General features: G+C 37.8%; 2 long non-coding RNA genes across 3 annotated transcripts; one reads left to right on the plus strand and one right to left on the minus strand.

Annotated features, from left to right (window-relative positions):
• Positions 1-1,782: 1,782 nt before the first annotated feature.
• Positions 1,783-3,279, plus strand: LOC118736620. The gene is made up of 4 exons (XR_004992741.1): positions 1,783-1,841; positions 1,911-2,072; positions 2,132-2,195; positions 2,256-3,279. It is a non-coding gene; the product is annotated as an uncharacterized LOC118736620 (long non-coding RNA).
• A 3,407-nt stretch (positions 3,280-6,686) lies between these two features.
• On the minus strand, positions 6,687-11,410 carry LOC118735317. 2 transcript variants are annotated; one of them, XR_004992564.1, is made up of 3 exons: positions 9,071-11,410; positions 8,841-8,924; positions 6,687-6,951 (listed from the first exon to the last, which is right to left on the minus strand). It is a non-coding gene; the product is annotated as an uncharacterized LOC118735317 (long non-coding RNA). The 2 variants fall into 2 exon arrangements; XR_004992563.1 differs by lacking the exon at positions 9,071-11,410 and adding an exon at positions 9,031-9,066.
• Between the last annotated feature and the right edge of the window lie 25 nt (positions 11,411-11,435).

Here is an 11,435-nt window from a genome sequence, read left to right on the forward strand (position 1 = left end):
GCAAGTGATCAGCTTAATAAACTGCGCTTAATAACTTCAACCGTCAGCTGTCAACTGACAGACGTGTGTAGGTCTAAATGTATGTATGTATGTAACTACTCAGCCCTTTCCAGCATCCTCTCAACAATGTTGGTACAATCATCGTGGGAGTGATAAGGTAAGTGAGAAAAAAAAACTTCCTACATATATATGTATATACATACGTAAATAGCCATAACCACACACGTTTTTATAAATATACCTTTTGTTTTGATCTATTTTATTTACTATTCTTTCGCGGGTCCTTTTCGCTTGATTATTACATACGTCCATACGTATATCATTAACACGTATATACAGGGTGTTCAAGCTGAGTGAATGAATTTTTTTTGTGGCTTATTTTTTTCCGTTTTTTTTTTGTTATTTTTGCAAGCTTTTTGAAGATTAGCGAAGAATTGAATTTGAGTTGTGGATTTTATTTTAATTAAGGTTTTTACGAATCTTCCTTCAATACCAGTTATATTAGATTTCGTTTTCTGGAGCACGATTGTTAATGGAATTAATGTAATAATAGCTGTTACCATGATACAATAATTTTTAGAAGGTAGTTTCACTTCAAAATTTTTGACATAAACCGTGTCTGTGACAAACACGCATTGTGGCCACTGCTATGATATAAAACTTGGGGATTTTTGCTTGTTATTTTAGATATTTTTTAACAGAACATGGCGACCAATCAAACATGCGAACAGAGTAGACGTGTTTTTTCGACGCTGTAATATTTTCCTAACTTCTACACTTCCACGAACTAATACATATATTCTGAAAAGTTGTCTGTCGGTGAACTAGAGTAGTCTTGATCAAAAGTTAATTCAAAGTTATTAGTCCACGTTAATTTATCAAATCAATTTAATAAATAATAAATTGTGTAATATGAGTCCCGGCACGATGACAACAAGGCAGCAAAGCAAACGATCTCATCTCCGCTCCTTCTCATTATCAACCGTTCATGCTCCTTCTCAACCCTGATCACATTTTACCCCCGAGGAGTACTCGAAAATGTTTATTACTGTATATACTGTGATCTTAGCGGAGACGAGATGTTGTTGTTGTTGTTAGTAGTGCCGATACAACAACAACAACAACATCTCGTCTCCGATTCATACATCAAACCCGATTAGCAAACCTGGAGAAACCAGCAATTCACCAACGACTAACTGGCTTGCCCGACTGGAAGCTAAGATCACAGTATATACAGTAATAAACCTTTTCGAGTACTCCTCGGGGCAAGGCGTATTTAACAAGGTGGTGTTGGCCGTATATAAGTAAAAAATTACACTAACAAATTATACGCTGATGTCCATACTGTCATTGGTATGAGTTACAACAAACACATCATTTTGACGTAATGGCCTCCACGGCGAAAAACTCAGCTGTCGCCCCAACACCACCTTGTTTAATACACCTTGCCTCGGGGGTAAAATGTGATCAGGGTTGATAATGAGAAGGAGCATGAATTTTGCTGATTCAGAGTTGTATAAAAAATTACTCCGGTCTAAAAGGGAGCAACAACCGTACTATGGCAGAGTTGCACAAGTCATGACTGTGTAATAGTGACCGAAAATAATTACAAAAGTGTAAAAAAACTGCAAATTATTATCTATTATTACAGATGCTAATACACATTATCATAATTCAATGTTTAACTGGTTATATTACGCCGTAAATATTAATGAACTTTTAAATGCTGAAAACGCTAGTTCTTAAACCTTGTTACTCAAAAATGCAGCTGTGGTTCACGTTCTTTGACGTTTCTCCGAGTGGTGAATTTATATTTTTCTTAGAAATTGCGAGGAGAGCAGGTAATATTGGAAACAAATACTTTTCTTATATTTTTAATAGATAATTGCTATTTATTTTCAAATATTCAGATATCCCGCTTGTAGCCAGAGGCAATGGCATGTGAGGCTCACTAAAATCTACTCATCTCGTTGGAGCAGCTCCGGGTAATGGACCGTTGAATGTGCTGGATGAACTTATGTCCACCATAAACAAAGGAGTCTCCAAGCAAATGCATGTCCTGAATTTATACGGTAGCAACTCATATCAATTAGTTGTATATGTGTATTTCGGTAAAATGATTTATATTAAGTATTTTTGAGGAGCTCCGGGTAATGGCCGCTCAAACTTGGTTGTGCCTTGAACTGCTTGTACAGGTCAGTGAAAGATTCACAATGAGGATTTTGTGTGAGTTATAAGATATTATTTTTCAACAGGTGTTCCAAGGTTTGGAAGTAAGGTGAAGTGTTCGAATGAATTGTGGAAGTCGTTGTATACTTGGGTTAGTCAAAATACCTGCGCAATGGGTTCTAGCATAGAGATTTGCTCCAGCAACACGAGACCGCTGCACCCACGGCAAAGTAGCACTGGGTGCATTCCAAAACGTCAAAATACAAAGCATCAGTCTTTTATTTCTAAGCCGCAGTTAAAAGAAATCCAACTTGCGCAAACTAGTTGAAAACTAGCAGCTAACCGTGGTTGCGCCCATTTGGCACTACAATCTGCTGACGTTTGATGAAGATATTTTTAAGCGCGTGTGTGTGTATTGAAAACTAAAAACTAAAAGGTTTGGGAAATATGTGATATCGTTAATTTACTGTAATATTTTGATAATCCAGAAATTTATTTAAATGTGCAGAAATTCACGCTGCCTCTTCCTTTATGTAAAAAATTTCATAGCTGTATTGATTACCAGCATCTCAGTAGAACAAAATAGGTATTATTTTTTACAATGGGAGTATTAAAGTAGCTTAAGTGACTTTCAGTTTGACTTTAAATCAAAAAATAATCAGTTACAATCGAAATTTTTTTATTTTTCTTATTAATCTTCTATTGGAAGTGCATTTTGAACGGCGCCTATGGCTAGTTAAACATTGGAAAATTGTTTGGGAACCCAATGAAATGTTGCTTTAAATGGAAAAGCTCCTATATGGACTAAGGTTAGTTTAATTTAACGTCACAGATATGCAAATTCAAAACATTAAAGCCGTAAAGCCGGATTGAAGTAAATCAGCGATTTTTTATTATATTCAATGCGGTATATATTTAGCGATATTGCATTTTCCCCACCACCCAGGTATGCAATCAGGCGCGTTACCGATTTTTTTTTAGGTGTTCGGTTCCCCCAGAGGCATATTTTCACCTATATAACTTAAACTAATAGTACAACAAAAATTAAAATAATTCATGTTTTTTTTTAATTTTGTACTTTAACTCAAAATTATAAAAAACTACAAAAAGCAAAACGATACATTTAACTCAAAATTATAAAAATGAACATAAAAAGCAAAACTATTCATATAAAACAAAAAAATATTGCACTGCAAAAATTAGAAATTAAATATATAACTTAAACTTATATTAAAAATTAAAATAATTCATGTTTTTTTAATTATGTACATTTAACTGAAATTGGTAAAAAATAACATAAAAAGCAAACCAATTCATGCAAAACAAAAAATATTGCACAGCAAAAATTAAAATTATGTTTTCAAAAATAGTGTTTATGTACATATGGTTTTATAGAATAGGTTTTTGAAAGCACCCACAGTAGAGACCCTATAAGCTTTGAATTAATATAAGAAAAGGGATCTTGAAAAAATACCCGAAACTGTATTGCGAAAATAGCAAAATTATCTGAATAAAGGACGAATAAACGAATTTAATATCTAATTTATTTCCGAAAAACTGGGACATGATTTACCTATGTGAAACACATAAAATTTTAATATTTTTAAAATGAGGCGAACTTAGGTCCCTATTAAAAATTCTTAAAGAAAAATAAATTCGAATTCTTATAAATATAATAAGAATGTTGGGATCGCAGTTGATACAACAATTAAAAGATTCTACTCCTTCCATCTTATCAAATATAGCTTTAGAAAACCCGATTAGATGGCAGCAAGAATCAAAATTTTCGCTTAAAATTTGTTCAAGTTTTTCCATAAACTCAATGAAGGCCAGAGGAGCTTTGACTAAATTAGATTTATCATACACTTTTTCTTTTGTGAAAATAAAATTATCTTCGGGTATTTCATCCTCTTGGAAAGTCGGTAAAGGCTGCAGACATTTGTGTAGTTTAAAGAACTCAAAATATATATAACCGCAAAAATATGAAAAAGCATTTCTTTGGAGGAAATCACTTTCCACGACATCAACTTCAAGACTATTTCTGATATTTTGATATCCGTCTGGCAGAAGCCGGGGCAAACCTTGGAAAGTTTGCCAAGAAGGATCCCGAACCAAAGGATCATTGCAGACTCTTTCTAAAGTATTATATGAAAACGACTCCCACTCAGCGCTAGGCAATGGCTCACATTTACCACTAGTAACAAACTTCACATCCCTAAGGCCCCAGGATTGTCGGAAAAGGTCCGGGAACATGGATGGAGTAGTTCTAGGGTTCAATCCTCCCCCTCTTCTAATCTGTCCAAAATAGTGTTCAAGTTCGTCTTGACAAAGTTTTCTGGTTCGTATGTATTGCAATCCCTTATTTGACAATGAATGCCACAAACGTTTTAAACTTTGAATATTTTGAAGCCAGCCTCTTATGAAAGAAAAACTATTCGTTATATCCCGACCAAATATATCGTGAACTGTAATTGAGGAAGTGTTTGTTGGGCTTCCCGTAAGAAATTTATTTGCTCCGTGCTTCCTGTAAATGGCTGACCGTGCTTGCGTAGGGCTCCGACTGTATTGCTATTAAAAATATTGAAAAGTTGGTCGAAGAAAAGGGCAAATTCGGCAGTATTTAGGAAACTTTGAGACAGAACTATTGAGATTCTCGGAACTGTAAAGAGAAAGCATTGCACTAGCAACTGTATTACTCAGAACTTGTGCAGCTAAATGGACACTCATCTTTTGAAAAGATGTGGGCCTAAGATGTGCCGATGTCAACTTAGGTGCGCATCGTATTTCGCGAAGGGAATCCTGTTCATAGAGATGGGCGAAGTCTGCCCACTGAACTGGTTGTCCTCGAAAACTTACTTTATTTTTGCTACTTTGAATGCAGTTTCGCGAGCTTTTTGAAAGATGGGGAGAGTCATAAAAAAAGGCGATTTCCTGTTCATTAACCTCGAAATAGGGTCTTTCTTCGGTTACTCCTGCTACTCGAGCAAAGTTAATGAAGTTGGACCCTTGCTCACAAACAAAATGACAGGGATAAAGACCAATATCCTGGAGTTGCGAGATAACTTCAAAAACATATTTTTTTACAATATCTCCTTTGCACGAATTGTGCACAAAGAAGTATGCTATGGGCTGAGACCAAGAGTTTCCGCCTATGCCTTGAACCATCATAGCTAGAACACTGTTGGCTATTCTGGAGGTGCGATTTTCATCTCCGAAGTCCTCCAACCCTATTATTAAGTCCCTACACCTATCATATTTCAAATTGGTCTTCAAAGCCATTTCATCACAACACAACGAAACATATTTCTGTTCTGTTGTGAAGCCACGGCTTCTCAACTCTAGGGACTTAATGCTGCTGTATGAGCAACCGGGATTACGTGGCCAACATTTAATAAATTTGGACAAGGTAGTTGTAGAAGGCCAATGAAACAGGGGCCTTAAATACCTATATGCTAAGGGTGAAGTGAACTGAACTCCTAGGGCTATAGTTTTAATGCTCCTATCAAACCTCCTTCCAGAAGGATGACGGCCATTATTTGAGAGACAACTTCTCACACATATAGCGACATGTGGGGGTAAACTGCTACAAATCTCTTTAATTTGCGCGCTATTTCCCTGCTCTTGATTAGAAGAACTTTGTTCTTTCAAAAGTTCAATTTCCCGCTCTTTATCTAACAGTTTTTGTTTGAGTTCATGAATTTCTTCATTAGCTCTCTCTAATAATTCTTGATATTGATATTCTCCGGGGAACCCTTCACTTAAAACTTGGTAATTTTGCGTATTTTCATTACAGTTTTCTAAAGGGGAAGGCTAACCTGTTCTTCTATAGAAGTGGGTTGAAGAGCTCCCTCCAAGTCACTCTCCATTTCAATCAATTCGTTGATTGAAATGCAGGTACCTTCTTCAATGGGTTTAAAATCTTCAACCCCTAAATGAATAATGTCATGTAGTGTAGGTTCTTCTACTAAACTACCAAAAGGCTCTACTGTGGGTGCACACAAATTGATATCAGGTACATCCCCCTTTGATAACCGTAACTTGTTGCGCAGTCGAGTCGAAAAATGCCTCTGGCAAGCGTAGAGATGCTTTATTGGTATTTCTGACGCCCAAGCGCCTAACCCATTCCATTCGCCTATTAAAAGTTCAAAAATATTAGAAAATAAAAACTAAAACAGTGAAAATATATTAAAATACTAAAAATTTGGCCAAAGTATGTGTATAAGAATGATGGAATTCACGCATAAAAATATAAATTTTGTATGCACATTTGTATATTAAGCTAATCTGTGAAACCCTCGCAAATATACACATGCTATTGAGGTTGCAGGTTTTATAAAAAAAGCAAATGCATTAAAAAAACCATCAACCGTTCACAAAAAAATAAAATAAAATAAAAACATAACGTATGAAAATAAAACAAAAAATTATCAGGAAATAATATTTTGGAATACATGAAAGATTTTCCCGAAACGTTAAAATAAAGAATAAAAAAGAAATAAAAAGAAAACGTTAAAATATCTGAATCGTCATGAAACGTTTATTACATATATTAATATAAACAACATTTTCTTACAAGATATTGAAGATAATCATACCATCCCGGTAATAAGGTTAACTAGTTGTAAATAATTTTTTGTTCAGGTTAATTGATTGTCATCAACTGAATAAAAATAAAACTACACAACTAGATAAACGAAAATCAGGCAGATGTGAATAACTAAATTCTATTTATTGAAAAAATTTGCTTAAACACGCGCCGTTCCCGTCCGAAAGCCCGAAAGCCTGTCGATGGATAAAAGAATAAACAGAAAAAAAATCATCAGATTTTATATACATATGTAAATTGTAATAATTTGAGAATGGTAATTAATGGTGATTATCAAGGCACATAAATACCATGTACCATGGGTGATTATTTATCTTGTTCTCAATGAGCGAAAGCAGGAGCCAATTCTCATTTTGTGTAATGGTGAAGTGAAAATGAAGATTTCAACTGAGTGAAAACTATACTTTTTCAATTTGGCGTTTTAAATGATTCTCGATAATTAAAGACTTTTCCATATTACTCTTTACCAAGTCATTCTAAACAAAAAATCTACATTTTCTTTTCGCAACAACAAAAGATTTGATTTGATGAAACATATTTTTACTTCACGCTTTCACAGGACCAGAATTGATTCTCTGATATGCATATCAACATCTGAGGTTCAGGAAGACTGAGGTAGGGTTGTTCGACTTCACTAGAAAGTCGACTTTCGACTTTTCGATCGACTCTGTATAGTCGACTTTAAAAGTCGACCGATCCACGAAGAAAAGTCGACTTTGTTCGACTTTTTTAATAAAAATAAAATGTATTAATTATACTCTGCATTTAACTCATATATTAGCTATAAATATAAGAGTCAGAATACGCCAAAAATATCATGATTTACTAGTGGTCTTTAGAATAATCTGTAATTTAGTGAAATTCAATGCTAGGTAAAAAAACAGACACTAAAGGATTTTTAAAAATTTTGAAAATTGTTCCAGTTATAAAGCATGAAAATGTTGGTTGTGAGGGTTTTTAAAAATTATATTTATATATAATTAAAAAAAAAAAATTCTAAAAATTTTTTTAATCGATATTTGGTAATTACGGACAACTTTTTGAAAAATGTGGCCTTTCCGATGGAGCAGAATTGGAGACTATCCACATGACTAATGTCGCATATTAACTGGAATCCTACCAGCAACATTTTTAGCGGTGTTTAAAATGTTGTCAAATTCGAACCAAAAACTGTCTGTAGAAACTTACATAAACTCATGCTGAAAAACTTCTTGCATGAAATTTTTGAAATAAATACCTATGTTTATCTTACCTCATTATTAACTGAAGATTGTGGAGACAAACGATTAACAAATTTGAAGTATTTGTTTTCGTATAGTAATTTTATGCGCTGCTCTTAAACGATTTGACAATGTTGTTGTACTGTCATTAAAATTCATTTCTCTACCACACTTTTCAGTTTTATTGGCAATTTTTTTTAAATACGACCAAACAGCACTCCGCGCCCTTATTAGAAGATCAGTTTTTATATCCAAATAAATTTAAAAAAAAGTCGAGAGTCGAAAATCGAAAGTGAAAAGTCGACTTCAGTCGACTTCCATAAACTGAAAGTCGATCACTAAAATTCGACTTTCAGGAGTAAAAAGTCGAAGTCGACTTTGCCATCCCTAGACTGAGGGCCAGTTTTTCAGTGCACGGCTGTGGTTTAAACTTAGTTTAAACGCTCGAGCTGACTAAATAAGATTATCAAATCAAACGTCAGCAAGCTGTTCAATTTGAACTCAGTTTACGTGATCTAAGTTTAAACTGGCAATGAAAAACTGGCCCTAAAACTTCTGATACCTGCATAAACAGCACATCGCGTTCGCTCGTATAAGTTTGAATTATGTACGTGAGTCATAGTCCAAAGTTATTTAGCTAAGCTAGTTCAGTTAAAAACTTTAACTTTTACAATCTTCATGAATCATGATGTACAAATAAACAAACAATAAAAACCACAATAAGGCGGTCCGTTCTTAAATTTGTACACCATTTTGCACGCGTTTTTTATTTGGCGTACATGTTGTATTATGTGCCAACGCATTTAAATAATGAATTAAATCCTTAATCACTTCAAAAGTTTTACCTGGATATTTCTCTATCCGAAGGAAATTTGTAAAGAGAAGCTCCCTCGGAGGTGCACTTGCAAACACATTGCCTCGGCATATTTCTGCAAAAATAAAAGAAGTAATACTTGAAAACTGCTGCCCTTGTAACTAAACACACTTTTCGTTTTTACTTTTGGAATAAAAACTTAAATATATTCGGAAACTTACAATTTTAATTGATAAATTCACAAAATAACACAAAACCTACTGTTTAACTCCAGTCATTAAAAAACGTTTCGAAGGTCCGACAAGGATCGAATCGCGGAGGCGAGTAGGGATCTCGCCCTTTCCTTTTGATAGCGCGCCGTCTCGATGCCTCGGTTTGTATGTCGGAAGCCAACACTTCGTTTACGAGAAGGAGTTCGGGCGAACCGTATGGAGCGTCGCTGTGCTGATGTGTTCCGGTCTTGTGTCGACCGCTGTGGCGTACGACTCTTTTTCGTGTTCAAGGGGGTTCGGCTTCTACTAGCACGCCGAGATTGGCGGTTCAGTTGGGTACGTCTCTTGCTCTCCTACTGCGGGGTGCGGCTTCGACTCGTCCGTCGCGGAGTCTGGTATCTGCTTCCGCGCCGCGGGGAGCGGCTTCTGCTTACTCGCCGCGGGGTGCGGCTTTTGCTCAGGCGCCGCAAGGAGCGGCTTCTACTTTCACGCCGTTGTCGGGAATGAGAGTGCGAAGATCGGGCATGGGAATGCCTAATGGTCCGCGAGGTGGCCTGGTCGTAATCACGACGTCTGGCTTGTGTAGCTCGGGTCTGTCGATAACTGGGCTGACCTTCCTCGACGTGCAGCATGGTGTGATGGGCGAGACCGCATCTTTGGCAGCTATGCCGCGAGTCACAGCAGCCGGTGATGTGGGACCGGGCCAAACAATTGCGACAGTAGCCATGTGCGCGTACCACGTCGTCGCGTTGCCCGGGATTCATAGCCTTGAATCCTTTGCAAAACCGCAGTGCGTGTTGGCGATGGCAGATCTGACAGCGGATGACCTCGGCGTCGGACATGTTAACTGTAAATAGAAAGGGCTTTAGTGTTGGTATATGATGAGTTGAAAGCAAAGTGATTGTATAGGGATAATAAAGGGATTTATTAGTTACGAGGACGGCAAAACACACAACTTCACAATCGGACGTGTAAGTACGCCCGACTGCGTGCGGACATCTGCGACCCGGACATAGCTATCGGGTCCGCGATGAATTTTAATGATGCGTCCTAACCGCCATTCGTGCGGGGGTAGCAGCTCGTCCTTGATAACCACCATTTGACCTTCTTCGATCTCCTTCTGCGGATGTTGCCATTTATAGCGCTTGTGGAGCTCCTTAATATATTCATCCTTCCATCTACGGCTAAACTGATGATGCAAAGCCTTCAGCTTTTCCCAGCGGTTGACCAGTGAGATGTTTTCCGCGTCGGGTTCGGGAATCGCCGTGAGTGGAGCGCCTCTCAGAAAGTGACCTGGGGTGAGAGCTAAAATATCATTAGGATCATGTGATAGGGGAGATAAAGGTCGGGAATTCAGAACTGCCTCAATACGGGTTAGAAGCGTGGAGAACTCTTCGAAATTGAATTTATGGTTGCCAGCTATCTTTTTCAAATGGGTTTTGAAGCTTTTGACAGCTGACTCCCAAAGGCCGCCCATATGGGGGGCACCTGGGGGGATGAATACCCAGTCAACTCCTTGCGGGGAATAATTTGATAGAATGTCCTTGGAAACTTCTTTCGAAAACTCCAGAAATTCTCTGCTGAGCGCTCGGTGTGCTCCAACGAAGGTTGTCGGACATAATCTTACGAGGCAGACCCCTTCGGCCGACGAATCTTGCGAAAGCTGCGCGAAATGCTTCTGTTGTGAGATTAGAGCACAATTCTAGATGCACAGCCAGAAGCAAACAAAAGCCGCGACATAACCTTTGAGAAAGGTTGCCGTTCTGAGCTGAGACGCTTTAATCTGAAATGGACCAGCGAAGTCTACACCAGTTGTCGAGAAAGGGGTGGACAAACTACAGCGTTCTGGGGGAAGCGCAGCCATGATTTGAGACTGAGCCCGCTGTTTATGAAGCGCACAGACCTTGCAGAGGTGGATACATTTCTTAATCTGCGGCTTCAGCCGGGGAATGTAAAACTCTTGGCGGGCCATGCGAAACATTAGCCTTTGTTCTGCATGCAGAAGTAGTTTGTGGAGGAAAGTCAGATACAAGCAACAAAATCGAGACTTTTCGGGCACAATTACGGGGTGGCGTTCATTATAACTGAGCCCGGATTGGGATAATCGTCCGTTTACCCTCAAGAGACCTTCTTTATCGAGAGAAGGGTTGAGAGTTAAGAGAGAGCTTTTCTTTGACAAGGGCTTTCTCGCGGATAGTGCGCTTACTCCCTGTGGGTAATATCGTGATTGTGCCAACGGAAGGAGCCTCGTTTTGATAAACTGAATTTCGACCTGAGAGAGGGAATTTGTTGAGATACAGGGAGTATTTCTTCTTTTCGCGGGCCCATGGTTGAGGAACCGAAATACGTAAGCAAGCACGCGCAACGCACGGGGAAAAGATGAAAACCGTTCGAGCACATCGGCTGGCTCTTCT

Source organism: Rhagoletis pomonella, unplaced genomic scaffold, assembly GCF_013731165.1.
Source record: "Rhagoletis pomonella isolate Grant_MI unplaced genomic scaffold, Rhpom_1.0 Rhpom_scaffold_00003, whole genome shotgun sequence".
Taxonomy (NCBI): domain Eukaryota; kingdom Metazoa; phylum Arthropoda; class Insecta; order Diptera; family Tephritidae; genus Rhagoletis; species Rhagoletis pomonella.